The sequence below is a fragment of the Anolis carolinensis genome, chromosome 2, assembly GCF_035594765.1.
Source record: "Anolis carolinensis isolate JA03-04 chromosome 2, rAnoCar3.1.pri, whole genome shotgun sequence".
Lineage (NCBI taxonomy): Eukaryota > Metazoa > Chordata > Lepidosauria > Squamata > Dactyloidae > Anolis > Anolis carolinensis.
Genome location: NC_085842.1, coordinates 195,964,727 through 195,981,398, shown reverse-complemented (window position 1 = coordinate 195,981,398; position 16,672 = coordinate 195,964,727). Strand labels below are relative to the sequence as shown.

At 42.7% G+C, this 16,672-nt stretch overlaps 1 protein-coding gene and 1 long non-coding RNA gene across 12 annotated transcripts in view; one reads left to right on the top strand and one right to left on the bottom strand.

Annotated features, from left to right (window-relative positions):
- keap1 (kelch like ECH associated protein 1) overlaps positions 1-4,772 on the bottom strand; it is a 30,780-nt gene extending 26,008 nt beyond the window's left edge. The window contains exon 1 of the mRNA XM_003216399.4: positions 4,585-4,772. The gene's annotated coding sequence lies outside the window, so the exon portion shown is untranslated. The remainder of the gene's footprint in view (positions 1-4,584) is intronic.
- The window catches only part of LOC103277633 (uncharacterized), a 60,013-nt gene continuing 48,089 nt past the window's right edge, over positions 4,749-16,672 (top strand). Inside the window, exons 1-4 of one of the 11 annotated variants that reach the window (XR_010003909.1) lie at positions 4,750-5,048; positions 8,704-14,427; positions 14,740-14,886; positions 15,279-15,417. This is a non-coding gene — a long non-coding RNA (uncharacterized LOC103277633). Of the gene's footprint in view, positions 5,104-8,703; positions 14,428-14,739; positions 14,887-15,278; positions 15,418-16,672 lie in introns of all 11 variants that reach the window. The other 10 variants (XR_010003910.1, XR_010003912.1, XR_010003911.1 and 7 more) reach the window with 10 other exon arrangements.

Sequence of the window (16,672 nt, the reverse complement as noted above, 5' to 3'; positions counted from 1 at the left end):
ACCTCGGTTAGCAAAATTGCCAATTTCCATTTACTAAATGTTAAGACATTTAGGCTCCTTCCACACAACTGAATAAAACCCCACATTTTCTGCTTTGAACTGGAACATAAGGCAGTGTGGACTCAGATAACCCAGTTCAAAGCAGATATTCTGGGATACAGAACTGTGTGGAAGGGCCCTTAGTCACTAGCCTTGGGACCTCTGTTAAAAATGTTCATTACAAGGGATCGTCAGGTGAAGATTGATCAACCCTATTCAATATATTCCACCAAATGGGGGCTGTAGTCAGATCTGTTCAACTCAAAACTTCTCCAAAGTGAATCCTAGGCCCCTTCTATACTGCCATATAAAATCCAGATTGTCTGCTTTGAAGTGGATTATATGGTAGTGTAGACTCATATAATCCAGTTCAAAGCAGATAACGTGGATTATCTGATTTGATGATCTGAATTATATGCCAGTGTAGAAGAGGTCCTAGAGTTGGAAGTGCCATCTAGTCCGACCCCCTTGTGCCATTCAGGAACATACCATCAAAGCACTCCAGACAGATGGCCATCCAGCATCTGTACTATCCCTTTCCTCCTGTCACCATTCATACATACCTTCTCTGGAATGTATGTAAACTGGAATGATAAGAAACACCATAATGTTTGTGGACTGGAACAAAGTGCAATATATTCTGACACAATGCCACAAGAATGTGAATGTATATTATTGTTGTTTTAAACTGTTTATTTTATAATGTTTTATACTTTTTATTGATGTATTTGGATTGTTGTTTACATGATCTTAACATGTTGCTGCTTTGGGTCCCGTGAGGGACAAAAGTGAGATATAAATAAAGATTTATTATTATTATTATTATTATTATTATTATTATTATTCTCCTTGACATTTTAGAGCCCAAAGGCAAACTTGGCAAACACAACCATGCGCCATTGCCACATACTTGAGGGGGGGGGGGGAGAATAATAATGTTTTCCTTTTGCCACAGCAATAGAAGACCTTCAGCGAGGCCCTTTCACATTCCACATTTGTCACACTATGATCCCACTTTAACTCCTATGGAATCCTAGGATCTGATCATCAGAGAGGGCTATTATTATGAATCCTCAGGCTAGATCTACACTGCCATATAGTCCAAGTTATCAAATCAGATAATCTGCATTATCTGCTTTGAATTGGATTATATGAGTCTACACTGCCATCTAATCCAGTTTTAAGCAGATAATGTGGATTTTATATGGCAGTGAAGATCCAGCCTCAGGGCCCTTCCACACAGCCATATAACCCAGAATATCAAGGCAGAAAATCCCACAATATCTGCTTTGAACTGGGATATTTGAGTCCACACTACCATATATTCCAGTTCATAGCAAATAATGTGGGACTTTTTCCTCAGCCAGGCCCATTCCACACAACTGAAAAAAATCCCACATTTTCTGCTTTGAGCTAAAATATATGGCAGTGTGGACTCAGATAACCCAGGGCCCTTTCACACAGCCATATAACCCAGAATATCAAAGCAAAAATCCCACAATACTGTAGAGTCTAGCTTATCCAAACTTCGCTCATCCAACATTCTGTATTATCCAACGCAGTCTGCCTTTTACTAGTCAATATTCTTGTAATCCATGTTTTCAATACATTGTCATGTTTTGGTGCTAAATTTGTAAACACAGTAATTACTATGTAACATTACCATGTATTGAACTGCTTTTTCTGTTGATTTGTTGTAAAACATGATGCTTTGGTGCTTAATTTGTAAAATCATAGCGTAATTTGACGTTTAATAGGCTTTTCCTTAATCCCTCCTTATTATCCAACATTTTCGCTTATCCAACATTCTGCCGGCCCATTTATGTTGGATAAGAGAGGCTCTACTGTATTGTATCGGGTTATCTGAGAGCCTCTTCTACACAGCCATATAACCCAGAATATCAAGGAAGGGAATTCCACAATCTCTGCTTTGAACTGGATTATCTGAGTCCACACTGCCATATAACCCAACTCAAAGCAGATAATGTGGAATTTTATTCAGCTGTGTGGAAGGGCCCCCAGCTCAAAGCAGATATTGTGGGATTTCCTTGATATTCTAGGTCAGTGGTTAAAAGGAAGGAGTAGGGTTGTTTTGTTTTTGTCAGGAGCAACTTGAGTCGCTTCTGGAGTGAGAGAATTGGCTGTCTGCAAGGACGTTGCCCAGGGGATACCCAGATGTTTTGATGTTTTTACCATCCTTGTGGGAGGCTTCTCTCATGTCCCCGCATGGAGCTAGAGCTGATAGGGGGAGCTCAACCGCACTCTCCCCGGGTGGGATTCGAACCTGGCAGCTTTCAGGTCAGCAACCCAACCTTCAAGTCACTTAGTCCACTACGCCATCTGAGGGCTCCTAGTAGGGTTGTTGATAATAGGGGACTTTGAGGTCTCTTTCTTAGCAATACCATAAGCCAGTTCACTTCACAGCAGTTAACAACAGGGCTGGGATCATGGCAGTATACTGTGTTTCCCTGAAAATAAGACAGTGTCTTATATTAATTTTTGCTCCCAAAGATGCGCTAGGTCTTATTTTCAGGGGATGTCTTATCTTTCCATGAAGAAGAATTCACATTTATTAAATTTATTTATTAATTAATTACATTTTATATTTTATATTGCTGCTGCAGTCCCCCCCACCAATGAAGTCGACTGAATTGTACTTGGTGGTTGATTGATATTATTACTGCTGTATTAACTCTTGTTTTGTTGTCTTACTGTGTTTTATTTTTTTTTGTATATTGTTCAATGTATTTATGCTGTTGTTTTTGTAAATTGTGCTGGTCGGGCCTTGCCCCATGTGAGCCGCCCCGAGTCCCCGTGGGGAGATGGTGGCGGGGTATAAATAAAGTTTTATTATTTATTATTATTGTTGTTGAACAAAAAATGAACATTATATGTTGTACAGTAGTTGTCATCATAAACCAGCATAACCAGACAAACTGCGAATCCCATCAAGAATTTCTTGTTATTACCATTATTTCGATGTATAACACTCTATGGTATGTACGTTTTACCAATCCTGCATGCTCTAGTGTTTTGTTTGATGGGCATGCTTCCAAACACAAACTTTGCTACCGTGTTTCCCCGAAAATAAGACAGTGTCTTATATTAATTTTTGCTCCCAGATATGTGCTAGGTCTTATTTTCAGGGGATGTCTTATTTTTCCATGAAGAAGAATTAACATTTATCGTTAAACAAAAAAATGAACATTTATTATATACTGTACAGTAGTTGTCATCGCAAACCAGCATAACCAGACAAACTGTGAATCCTATCAAGAATTTCTTGTTATTACCAATATTTCCATGTACAACACTTTATGGTAGGTACATTTACCGATCCTGCATGCTCTGGTGTTCTGTTTGGTGGGCATGCTTCCAAACAAAAACTTTGATATTTCTTACTTTCAGGGGAGGCCTTATATTTAGCAATTCAGCAAAACCTCTACTAGGTCTTATTTTCTGGGGATGTCTTATTTTGGGGGAAACAGGGTAGGTCTTACTTTCAGGGGAGGCCTTATATCTAGCAATTCAGCAAAACCTCAACTAGGTCTTATTTTCTGGGGATGTCTTATTTTGGGGAAACAGGGTAGGTCTTACTTTCAGGGGAGGCCTTATATCTAGCAATTCAGCAAATCCTCAACTAGGTCTTATTTTCTGGGGGTGTCTTATTTTGGGGGAAACAGGGTAGGTCTTACTTTCAGGGGAGGCCTTATATCTAGCAATTCAGCAAAACCTCAACTAGGTCTTATTTTCTGGGGATGTTTTATTTTCGGGAAAACAGGGTAGCTTTTCCAGACTTTGTCAGCCTGCAATTCCCATTGTTCCTTGCTTATGGTATCTCAGACTGATGGAAGTTACAGCCCAACATTACCTTAAGGCAGTTGTTCTCAACCTGTGGCCTTCATCTCCCAGAAATCCTAACAGCTGGTAAACTGGATAGGATTTCTGGGAGTTGTAGGCCAAAACACCTAAGGGCCCACAGGTTGAGAACCATTTTTCTAGGTTATATGGCTGTGTGGAAGGGCCCTCTGATAACTTGGGGGAGACACGAATCCTTGAAACTACAGGACCCAGCATTTCACAGGACGTTGCCATGGCAGTTAGCGTGGGATCAAGCTGCCATAAGTGTGCAGTGTGGCAGCTCTCCAGCAGGGTTGTTTGCCAGCCCTTTAGTCCAGAGGCATTGGAGGGTGTAACCTCAGTTGGCAACGCACTTCCTGCTACCTCTTGGGCGCATAAATATTGTCATCTGAAGGGATGGAGGGAAGGAGAAGGGCCCAAAACGTGGCCCCAATAAATAAAACGCACGATTCCATTGAAAACAGAAATGCAAAAGAACTGTGTTGTTGTTGTTTTCTCCGCCAGGGCCCATCCACGCTGCCTGCAAACAAACAAAGGGCCAAGCCCTGAGGCGCACACAGCAAGCAAAGCCACCTGTGCTGTGCTCTGGCCCAAGAATGGGAAGAATGCACGCCTCGACTGCGCTCCCATCCCGCCCGGGGAAGCCTCTGAGCATGCACAGAGTGCGGGCGGCCACTCACTCACCCCAGCTGGGCGGCCTTCCGGCTCTCTCGCCCTCCGTCCCGGTGAGCTCTTCTCCTTCTCCGCCGCCGCCTGCGCTTCGGTGCCTCCTCCATAGCGCGATCAGGCAGCCGCCACTGCTCCTGGGCGGGAGGGAGAGGAAGGCGGGGAGAGGAGGAGGAGGAGGAGAAAGAGAGGCTGGGAGTAAGTCACCATGACTAAGCAAGAGAGAGGAAAAACCCGCCGCCCCGCTTTCACAATAAGAGTCCCAGTTGCAGCGCCGATGGGAGAGCAGGGAGGAAGAGGAGGAGCGGCATTTTGGGGGATGCCTTCCCGCAGAGGATGGAGCTGCTAGGGCCCCTTCCACACAGCCGAAGAAAACCCCACATTATCTGCTTTGATTGGAATGTGGACTCAGATAACCCAGTTCAAAGCAGATATTCTGGGATTTTGCTCCTTATTCCCTGTGTGGAGATCAAGAAAAGGCGGTGAGACTATACAGAAGATCTGTATAATAATATCCAGGATAGTTTTGACGGTGTGGTGAGTGAATTAGAACCAGACATTCTGAGGAGTGAGGTTGAATGGGCCTTGAGAAGCATTGCTAATAACAAGGCAGCAGGAGACGATGGGATCCCAGCTGAATTGTTTAAAAGCTTGAAAGATTATGTTGTCATGGTGATGCTAGCAAATATAGAAAACACAAGAATGGCCATCAGATTGGGAAAAAAAATCAATTTTTATCCCCATACCAAAAAAAAGGGGAACGCTAAAGAATGCTCAAACTTTCGTACAGTGGCACTTATTTTCCTTTTGTGTGTGTGTGTGTGTGGAGCAACCGGAGTTGCTTCTGGAGTGAGAGAATTGGCCGTCTGCAAGGACGTTGCCCAGGGGACGCCCGGATGTTTTGATGTTTTCTCTCATGCTTCTCTCATGTCCCCACATGGAGCTGGAGCTGATAGAGGGAACTCATCTGCGCTCTCCCAGGTGGGATTTGAACCTGGCAGCCTTCAGGTCAGCAACCCAACCTTCAAGTCACAAGGCTTTTATCCCCTAGGCCACTTATTTCCCATGCCAGTAAGGTAATGCTCAAGATCCTGCAAGGTAGACTCCAGCAATACATGGAGCGAGAGTTTCCAGACGTACAAGCTGGGTTTAGAAAAGGCAGAGGAACGAGAGACCAAATTGCCAATATCCACTGGATAACAGAGGAAGCTAGGGAGTTTCAGAAAAACATCTATTTCTGTTTTATTGACTATTCTAACGTCTTCGACTGTGTGGATCATAATAAATTGTGGCAAGTTCTTGGTGGTATGGGGATACCAAGTCACTTTCACTGCTTCTTGAGAAATCTGTATAACAACCAAGTAGCAACAGTAAGAACAGACCACCAAACAACAGACTGATTCAAGATTGGGAAAGGAGTACGGCAGGGCTATATACTTTCACCCTACTTATTCAACTTGTATGCAGAACACATCATGTGACGTGCGGAGCTTGAGGAATCCAAGGCTGGAGTTAAAATTGCTGGAAGAAACAATAACAACCTTAGATATGCAGATGATACCACTCTGATGGCCGAAAGTGAGGAGGAGCTGAGGAGCCTTATCACCAAGGTGAAAGAAGAAAGTGCAAAAGTTGGGTTGCATTTAAACATCAAGAAAACCAAGATCATGGCAACCAGACTGATTGATAACTGGCAAATAGAGGGAGAAAATGTGGAAGGAGTGACAGACTTTGTATTTCTAGGCACGAAGATTACTGCAGATGCAGACTGTAGCGAGAAATCAGAAGATGTTTATTTCTTGGGAGGAGAGCAATGACCAGCCTCGATAAAATGGTGAAGAGTAGAGACATCATACTGGCAATGAAGGTCCACATAGTTAAAGCAATGGTATTCCCAGTAGTAACCTATGGATGCGAGAGCTGGACCATAAGGAAGGCGGAATGAAGGCAGACAGACGCTTTTGAACTTTGATGCTGGAGGAAAATTCTGAGAGTGCCTTGGACCGCAAGAAGATCCAACCAGCCCATACTCCAGGAAATAATTCCCGGCTGCTCACTGGAGGGAAGGATATTAGAGGCAAAGATGAAGTACTTTGGCCACATCATGAGAAGACAGGAAAGCTTGGAGAAGACAATGATGCTGGGGAAAATTGAAGGAAAAAGGAAGAGGGGCCGACCAAGGGCAAGATGGATGGATGGTATTCTTGAAGTGACTGGCTTGACCTTGAAGGAGCTGCGGGTGGCCACGGCCGACAGGAAGCTTTGACGTGGGCTGGTCCAGGAGGTCACGAAGAGTCAGAAGCGACTGAACGAATGAACAACAGCAACATGGCTGTGTGGAAGGGCCCTAGGCTTTGAACACTCAAAGGCACACACAAGCTTGGGTTGCAGTCCATCTCTCCTCTCCTGTCAATCATCTTTGCAGGCTAAATGACTGACAGGTTTGATTAAAATGCCCTCTCCCTTGTGCCAGCAGGACTGCTAACCTTAAGGTTGGGTTGTTGATCTAAAGGTTGCTGGTTCGAATCCAGAGAGAGTGCGGATGAGCTCCCTCTGTCAGTTCCAGCTTCCCATGCAGGGACATGAGAGAATCCTCCCATAAGGACAGTAGAACATCAAAACATCCGGGCATCCCCTGAGCAACGTTCTTGCAGATGGTCAATTCTCTCACACCAGAAGTGACTTGCAGTTTCTCAAGTCGTTCCTGACATGAAAAAAAAGTTTTCTAAACCCATTTAGTGAAAGGGAACCATTGGTACATCCTTTCCCCACATATTAACACACTTCTAGTAATAAAAACAAATCCCAGTGATGGAGATTTGGCCCCATATTTGCTGGAGAAACACAATAAATGGGCCCCAGTCTTTCTTAAAGTTAGAGAGATTTCTCCTTAATCAAGGTAGTAAACTTATAAATTTCCACAAGTTTGCTTATTTTCAGAAGCCAATCGTTTTGTGACGGAATCATGAAGTCTTGCTATCTTTGTGTGTAGGTAATTCTTGCTGCCATTATCATGTATAGCAATAATCTTCTACGTTTTCAACCGAGTTGTTCATCTAACATCCCAAACAGATAGATGTCAGGTTTCATTTCAAATGTGACTTTAACCATTTCTTTTAAAATTGTATGTATTTGTGCCCAGTATTTTTGAGCCTTTTTACATGACCACTACATAGTGCCCACATTTTCCCCACATTTCCAACAGTCACTCAAACTATTTTTTTATACATCTTAGCAATCCTTCCTGGTGCCAGGTACCATCTATGCATCATTATATAAACATTTTATTTCAAGTCATGACACAGTGTCAATATCAAACTCTTTGTCCAGACTCTCCCATTGTTCCATTTTTATTTATTTACCAACATTTTGTGTCCCCTTTTACTTTTTAAAATTAACTTTTATTCAGAAGTAAAGAACAAAAACAAAACAAAGAAAGCCGATGTTCATAATATATAACACTGAAAATACGGCATCTTTGCAAAACTAAATCTAAAACAAACATACTAAGCTAGCACACACCTTCACCAATATACACAATCAGACCACAATTAAAAAAACAATCCTATGATGAGCTCATATGCACTGTCTGTTGATTTGTATCCCATATTATCCTACCTCCTTTTGGAAATACTATGGTTCTTCAAGGTCTTTCACCTTCACTGCCAAAGAGGCCCGTGCCATGCCACATTACAAGTCCTAGTATCCCATAGCATTAAGCCATGGCTTTTAAAGAAGTGTCAAACTGCATTAGTCTAATAGTGTAGAACTACCCATTGCCCTCCATTGAGAAATAGAAGAGCTGTTATCTCAGGTGAAAAAAATGCAATTTTGTTATTTGCAGAGTTTCACTTCCATGGAGTTCTGTGTTTCACTTTTTCAATTTAATTTATTTTTATCCCACCTTTCTCTTGATATGGAGACTCAGGGCCTCTAACTGCGGCAGCTGTGGATTGACGAGACTAGTAGAGTTTATGAAGTACTTTCTCTATTATCTAGAGAAATTAGATTCTATATATTAAGATCTATAATTGTAAAGACAGTTCAAAGTCATTTGTAACGTTTGTCTTTAGCTGTGTTTTCCTCTCTTCTTCTTTTCCTTCTTTGATGTGTATTTTAATGTCTTCTTGTTCACAGATCCTGCATCCACTGATTCAACCATCCACAGCTTGAAAATATTCCCCCAAAAAGACATTCCAAAAAATATGCAAAGCTTGATTTGGGGGGTTTTATATAAGGGACATCATTTTCCTATGCCATCGTAGGTAATGAAGTTGGAGCATCTGCAGATTTTAGTACACACAGGGGGTCCTGGATGAAAACCTCAGCGGATACCAAGCATCCACCGTACTTGGAAATCTTCAATATAAGTGTACATGTGTATCACCTATGTACCCACCGCCAAGACACTACACTTGGAAGGCCATCATACTCGAACGAGGGATTGCCTATGTAAGTACATACACATACACACAAAGATGACTGTGAGAGAAAGAAATTTGAAACTGAGGAAGTCTGTTTTCACTTTCAAGGTAAAGAGAGACACAATCACTGTATTGTCTGTTGTTTCTTTCACTTCCTGGGCCTTGGGCTGCAGAGTGGAGAAAGCAGAAATTATTCTGGGTGTGTTTCTTGTTTCACCTGAGAAATGGGATTGAGAGAGCAGAGCTTGGGAAAAACACTGTTTTGAACTATAATTCCCAGAACCTCCCAAAATGCTATGGATCTTGGAATATAAGGCTTTGCCAACATCACCTGTTTTTGTTGCCTTGTCAAAAAAGAAAACAAAAGGCGAACTTGCGTTCTCTTAACCTGGCGTTAATACACTAAAGTAGCTTTAATGCTTAGTGCAGTGGGAGAAACAGACTGTGTCGTTGTAGTGGCATCTTTTTTATTGTTAACTGCAGTCAAATCAACTTCAACGCATGGCGACCCTATGGATGAGAAGTCTCCATGTCACCCTGTCATGAACAGGATCTTGTAGACCCAGAGATGTGGCTTTCGTGACGGAATTCATCCTCCTTCCCCCTTTTTCTTCTATTTATTTGTTGTGTCAGGAACGAACCAATGGTACAAGTTGTAATGTATTTGAAAACACAAAGTTTTTTTTAAAAAACTTGGCATTATACTAAATGTCTTTTGACCAGTAGCTGGCCACTTGGAGTGTCTCAGGTGTTGCTGTAAGAAGGTCCACCATTGTGCATGTGGCAGGGCTCAGACTGCATTGTAATAGGTGGTTTGTGGTTTGCTCTTCTTCACACTCGAATGTCGTGGACTCCATTTCTTAAGGTTGGCTCTGCATCTCGTGGTGCCAGAGCGCAGTCTGTTCAGCGCTTTCCAAGTTGCCCAGTCTTCTTTGTGCCCAGGAGAGAGTCTCTCATCCGGCATCAGCCACTGATTGATGTTCCAGGTTTTAGCCTGCCACTTTTGGACTCTCGCTTGCTGAGGTGTTTCTGTGAGTATCTCTGTAGAGCTTAGAAAACTATTTCTTGATTTAAGGCATTGGCATGCTGACTGAGACCCGAACAGAGGATGGACTGGAGATGTCAATGCCTTGGTCCTTTCATTGCTGGTTGCTACTTCCCCGCGAGTGTCCAGTGGTGCAATGCTTGCTAAACAGTATAATTTCTCCAGTGGTGTGGAGCATAGACATCCTGTGATGATGCGGCATGTTTCATTAAGAGCCACGTCCACTGTTTTAATGTGGTAAGATGTATTCCACACTAGGCATGCATATTCAGCAGCAGGTAAGGTAAAGGTTTCCCCTGACGTTAAGTCCAGTCATGTCTGACTCTGGGGGTTGGTGCTCATCTCCATTTCTAAGATGAAGAGCCAGCGTTGTCCGTAGACACCTCCAAGGTCATGTGGCCGGCATGACTGCATGGAGTGCTGTTACCTTCCCGCTGGAGCGGTACCTATTGATTTACTCACATTGGCATGTTTCCAAACTGCTAGGTTGGCAGAAGCTGGAGCTAACAGCAGGCTCTCACTCCGCTCCCGGGATTTGAACCTGGGACCTTTCGGTCTGCAAGTTCAGCAGCTCAGTGCTTTAACACACTTCACCACCGGGGTTCATATTCAGCAGTACACTGCCATAAATTTCATATCAAAGCAGATAATGTGGGATTTTATCCAGCTGTGTGGAAGAAGCAAGAAAGCTTCAGTGGAAAGATCTTTCCCCCATGATAACTCTTCCAGTTATCTATTTCTCTCACTTCCTGTTGTCTCACTCCCGTTCTTAGCTATGAGTTGTTTGTAAGTCAGATGTCTGTAGCTCAGAGATTGCCTGTAATCTATTTTCTTCCTATCCACCTTCTTCACTGTCTAGCTTTTATAACCCAGATAAAAATCGGAAATATAATGGCATGGGAAATCCTAACTTTAGTATCCTTATAGATCTTGTCATGTTTCTTCATAGCTGCCCTTCCAAGTCCTCGACTTCTTCTGATTTCAGTACTATAGTCCCCACTGCGATTAATGTTTGAGCTTAAGTGTGCAATATCTCAAACTCTTTCGATTTCTTTATCATGTAATTTAAAGTTACATAAATCACTTGCAGTCATTTTTGTTGTCTTAATGTTCAGTCATCAATCTGACTATGCACTTTCTTCCTTGACTTCCTTCAATGATCATTCCACGTCCCTTTTATATTCTGCTAATAGTATGGTGCCGTGTTAAACTTGGGAGTGTATGAGTCATTGTATCTTTCAAAAGGTTGTGCCCCAAGGCAGGTGTGGGTATGTGATGCCCTTAAGGCAGTGGTTCTCAACTTGTGGGTCCCCAGTTGTTTTGGCCTATAACTCTCAGAAATCCCATCCAGTTTACCAGCTGTTAGGATTTCTGGGAGTTGAAGGCCAAAACATCTGGGGACCCAGAGGTTGAGAACCACTGCCTTAAGGTAATGTTGGGCTGCAACTCCCATCAGTCTGAGACACCATAAGTAAGGAACGAAGGGAATGGCAGGCTGACAAAGTCTGGAAAAGCTATATGTCCATGATCCCAGTCCTGTCGTTAACTGCTGTGAAGTTAACTGGCTTATGGTATTGGTATGGAAGAGAGACCTCGAAGTCCCCTATTAACAACAACCCTACTCCTTCCTTAACCGAGTCTATCCACCTAGAATACAGTCTTCTGTCCTTTATCTCACCTGATATTATTGTCTTTTCTAATGAGTCATGTCTTTCCATGATAAGTCCAAAGTCTGGCAGTTTCAGTTTACTCATCGTTGCTTCTAGAAAACTTGCTCTCAGGCTTAATTATTTGTTTTTAACGGGCCATGGATTCCACAGAACTCTATCACCACATTTCGAATGAGTCCGTTCTTTCCCTATCAGCTATCTGAACTGTCCAGTTTTCACAACCATACATTAAAGAAATGGAAATACAGTGGTATGGGCAGTCCTAACTTGATTATTCAACTAGCTTGGGTACCTGGTGATACCCGGGTTATTTGAAAGGGGCTTTGTTTTTTTTGGATGTGAGGTCGTATCAGTTTATTTATTTATTTACAGTATTTATATTCCACCCTTCTCACCCCGAAGGGGACTCAGGGCGGATCACATTACACATATAGGCAAACATTCAGTGCCTTTTAACATAGAACAAAGACAAACAAACATAGGCTCCGAGCGGGGCTCGAACTCATGACCTCCTGGTCAGAGTGATTCATTGCAGTTAATTGCACTGGCTTGCTCTCCCGTCTGCGCCACAGCCCACAGCATATGTTACGCTATGTCGTAGAAAAACACTCAGTCTTTGCTTTTGTTTTTTATGAATGCGCCCATTAGAAAATGCATAAGGATGTGGGTGAACTACAATTCCCAAAAACCTTGGGTCAACCATCCCAAATCTCCAGTATTCACAGTCTGCCATGTTGGGACTGTGTGCCAAGTGTGGTCCAGATCTGTCACTTGCTGGGTTCAGTGTTCTCTGAATATGGGTGAACTATAACTCTCTGGTGCCATTGCAGAGCTGGCCCTAGATATTTTTCAAGTGTAGGCGAACAGTATTTTGCCCCCCCCTCCCCCCGCAACCAATAACTAAAAAATAAAAGCGTTGGATAAGCAAAAATGTTTGATAATAAGGAGGGATTAAGGAAAAGCCTATTAAACATCAAATTACATTAAGATTTTACAAATTAAGCACTAAAACATCATGTTTTACAACAAATCAACAGAAAAAGAAGTTCAATACCTTGCGGAGGCAGGCCGCAGGAGACAGGAGTTGCCTCGATGGCGCCCCCAACAGGATGGCGCCACAGGCAACTGCCTAGTTGGCCTGGTGGTTGAACCACCTCTGGGTGCCATGGTCAATCACCCGCAAAGCCTTCCAGTATTCCCAGTTGGTCGTGTTGAATTTGTGTACCAAGTTTGGTCCAGATCTGTCATCAGATGGGTTCAGTGTTCTCTGAATATGGGTGAACTATAACTCCTGGATGTCAAGGTCAATCATCCGCAAACCCCGCCAGTTTACAAATTTGGTCATGTTGGGTCTGTGTACCAAGTTAGTTCCAGGTCCATCGTTGGATGGGTTCAGAGTGCACTTAGATTGCAGGTGAACTATACATCCCAGTCCTTACAACTCCTATAAATCATGGTGAATTCTCCCCAAACCTCTCCAGTATGTTTAGTTGCTGATCAATTCCTCTGTTTGCTGTGTGCTATAGAAAAGGGTAGGAAAGGGTTAAGGGAGAGGTAGTGGATGGGGTCATGCAAATGGTGAGAGAAAGGAACAATGGGATGTGCTTGCTGTAACCTGCAATGTCCTGGGAGGGAGTGACTTGGTGGCTCCTCAGCTTTGGAAACTATAGCCTGTTTGTGGAGGCCAGAGGCTGTGAGTGGCAGACACCCATACCACATACACATATATTATGTGTATAGAAGATAGAAGATGATACATATAGCTTTACAGATCTTGGCTTGTTTATTCATAGCTGCCCTTTCAAATCCTAGTCAAGCGATTTCTTGACTGCAGTCTTCATTTTGATTAATGATTGAGCCAAGATATGGAACATCTTGAACTATCTGTGTCTTCGTCATCTACTGTAAAGTTACATAACCTGCAGTCATTTTCATTTTCTTAATGTTCAGCTGTAAACCTGTTTTTTCACTTTCTTTTTAATGACTTTAACATTTGTTCCAAATCTTTGCTGTTTTCTGAGAATACTATGGTGTCATCTGCATGTACAGTATTGTTGTTGGTGTCCTTCAATGTTCATGTTCTCTTCCACACAGCCATATAACCCAGAATATCAAGGCAGAAAATCCCACATTGTCTGCTTTGAACTGGAATATATGGCAGTGTAGACTCAGATAACCCAGTCCAAAGCAGATATTGTGGGATTTTCTGCCTTGATATTCTGGGTTATATGGCTGTGTGGAAGGGCCCTGTGAAACTCATGTGAAATTTATGTTGTCGCTTTAAATCCTAAATCGAGGTGAAGACACATTTTCCTCAGGGTAGCACCATGTGCCAATCAAAAAGCGGGCAGGCAGCAGTCTCTGGGAGAAAATGTGTGCCTTAGCAACCAATCAAAAGTGGCGGGAGGGGATGCAGTTTCTATTTCCTTTTTTCTTATTGGCGGAAAGTGAGCAAAGAGAAGAGAGACAACAAAGGCATTGCAGACAGGGGCCCTCCTCCATTTTTGTTTTATTCTCCGCGCATGCGCCCTAAGAATGGAGGCGGTTGTCCCTATGGGTGGCGCGCTGCAGAGGTACACGTGAGGCAATACGTGTCTTTGTGGAAATTTATGTGAAAGGTGAAGAGGAGTAAGAGGAGGTGTGTTTGTGTGACAGAAGTCGATTTTTTTTTGTGAGGGAGAGGCCTCATGTGTCTTTGTGAAGAAAAAAAAAGAAAAGAAAGGTCAGCGTGCATCTTTGGTTTTTCTCTTTGCTTGTGAATATCTGTCCCTGACAGTGGAAAGGGTTTTTTAGCACCCCAAAAGGCAATTAGGGACCTTATCACACTAGAACTTGGATCTACTTTAAATCCACGTTAAAGCCACTTTAGGGAGGGGGCTTTAATCAGCTCAGCTGGAAAGGTGCTGGGCCTCACCAAACTACAAACCCCAGTATTCTGCAGGAGGCAGAAACCAGATTTAAAGTGGATTCATACTCTAGTGTGATGAGGCAGTAGGATGTATCAAATTATACTAAACAATCATTGTTTCTGCAGAAACATAAAGTTGGAAGAGACCCAAGGATCATCCAGTCCAACCCCTTTCTGCCATGCAGGAACACAATCAAAGCACACCTAACAGATGGCCATCCAACCTATGCATAAAAACTACTGGAGAAGGAAACACCTCTGCACTCTGAGGAAGTGAGTCCCACTGTTTATCACGTTAAAGTAAATTGGGAATACAGTTATAATGTATGAAAAACCACAAACAGTGTTAAAAAAACTTGGCATTACAGTGTTCCCTCACTACTTCGTGGTTCACTTTTTGCGGATTCTCTGTTTCACGGCTTTTCAGTAAACTCTCAAAGACTATTATAAATCATAAAAAATTACAATTTACAGACTAAGGAAGGGAGGAAGGAGAAGCCAAAGGGAGAGAAAAGGAGCCCAAGCGGCAACAGGAGGAGAAGGAGGCGATTTATCAACACACAATTGGTTGATAAAGACTTAAAATAATGTATAACTACTAAAATAATGTATAAATATTAAAATAAATATAATGTCCCTACTTCGCGGATTTTCACTTATTGCAGGTGGTCCTGGAACCTAACCCCAGCGATAAGTGAGGGAACACTGTATACTACATTTCCTTTGACCAGAAGCTGGCTACTTTGAGTGTCGCTGTAAGAAGGTCTTCCATTATGCATGTGGCAGGACTCAGGCTGCATTGTAGTAAGTGGTCTGTTGTTTGCTCTTCTCCACACTCGCATGTTGTGGACTTCACTTTGTAGCCCCTTGGTGCCAGAACTCTAGCTGTTCAGCGCCTTCCAAGTCACCCAGTCTTCTGTGTGCCCAGAAGGGAATTTCTCATCCGGTATTAGCCACTGGTTGAGATTCCAGGTTTTAGCCTGCCACTTTTGGACTCTGGATTGCTGAGGTGTTCCTGCAAGTATCTCTGTAGATCTTAGAAAGCTATTTCTTGATTTAAGGCGTTGGCATGCTGGCTGATACCCGAACAGAGGATGGGCCAGAGATGTCAATGCCTTGGTCCTTTTATTACAGGCTGCTACTTCCTGATGGATGTCAGGTGGTGCAATACCAACTAAACGGTATAATTTCTCCAGTGGAGTGGGGTGTAGACATTCTGTGATAATGCAGCATGTCTCATTAAGAGCCACATACACTGTTTTAACGTGGTGAGATGATATTGGGCATGCGTACTCAGCAGCAGAGTAAAAAAGTGCAAGGGTGAATGTCTTCACTGTATCTAGTTGTGATACCCAGGTTGTGCCAGTCAGCTTTTGTATGATGTTATTTCTAGCACCCACTTTTTGCTTGATAGTCAAGCAGCGCTTCTTATAAGTCAGAGCATGGTCCAGAGTAACTCCCAGGTATTTTGGTGTGCTGCAATGCTTGGGTGGGATTCCTTTTCAGGTAATCCTCACAGCTCGAGATGCTTGTCTTTTCTTAAAATGAAAAGCACATGTCTGCATTTTAGATGGATTAGGAATCAGCTGGTTTTCCCTGTAATAGGTAGTAAGAGCACCGAAATCTTCGGAGAGTTCAACCATTTCAAAGCTCCCTGCTTGGGTGGTGATGGTATGATTGTCAGCATAGATGAAACTCTCTGTCCCTTCTGGCAGTGGCTGATAATTTGTGTAAATAGGTATTCTAGATGATCCGAGAGAAATGCATGTGAAGCTCTGTATGCAGTAATAGGTGAGTTTGTCTGGGTAGCAATGGATGGTTTTATTAAATCCTGGATTTCCCAAATACTTGGTTATAAAGAGCAACTAATTCACTGGGTTCAGAGTCATGGCTTTTTCTTTAATACATAATAATAAAACATCTGGTGGCTATACTGAACTCAGTAATTGAGGATGCAATCTGTTGCACACTTTGGGCTGAATTTAATTGAGATTTCCACTCCTTACCGCTATTAAGTATGCTCAGGGCTTAGAGTTTTATCATTGGTATCTGACATTCA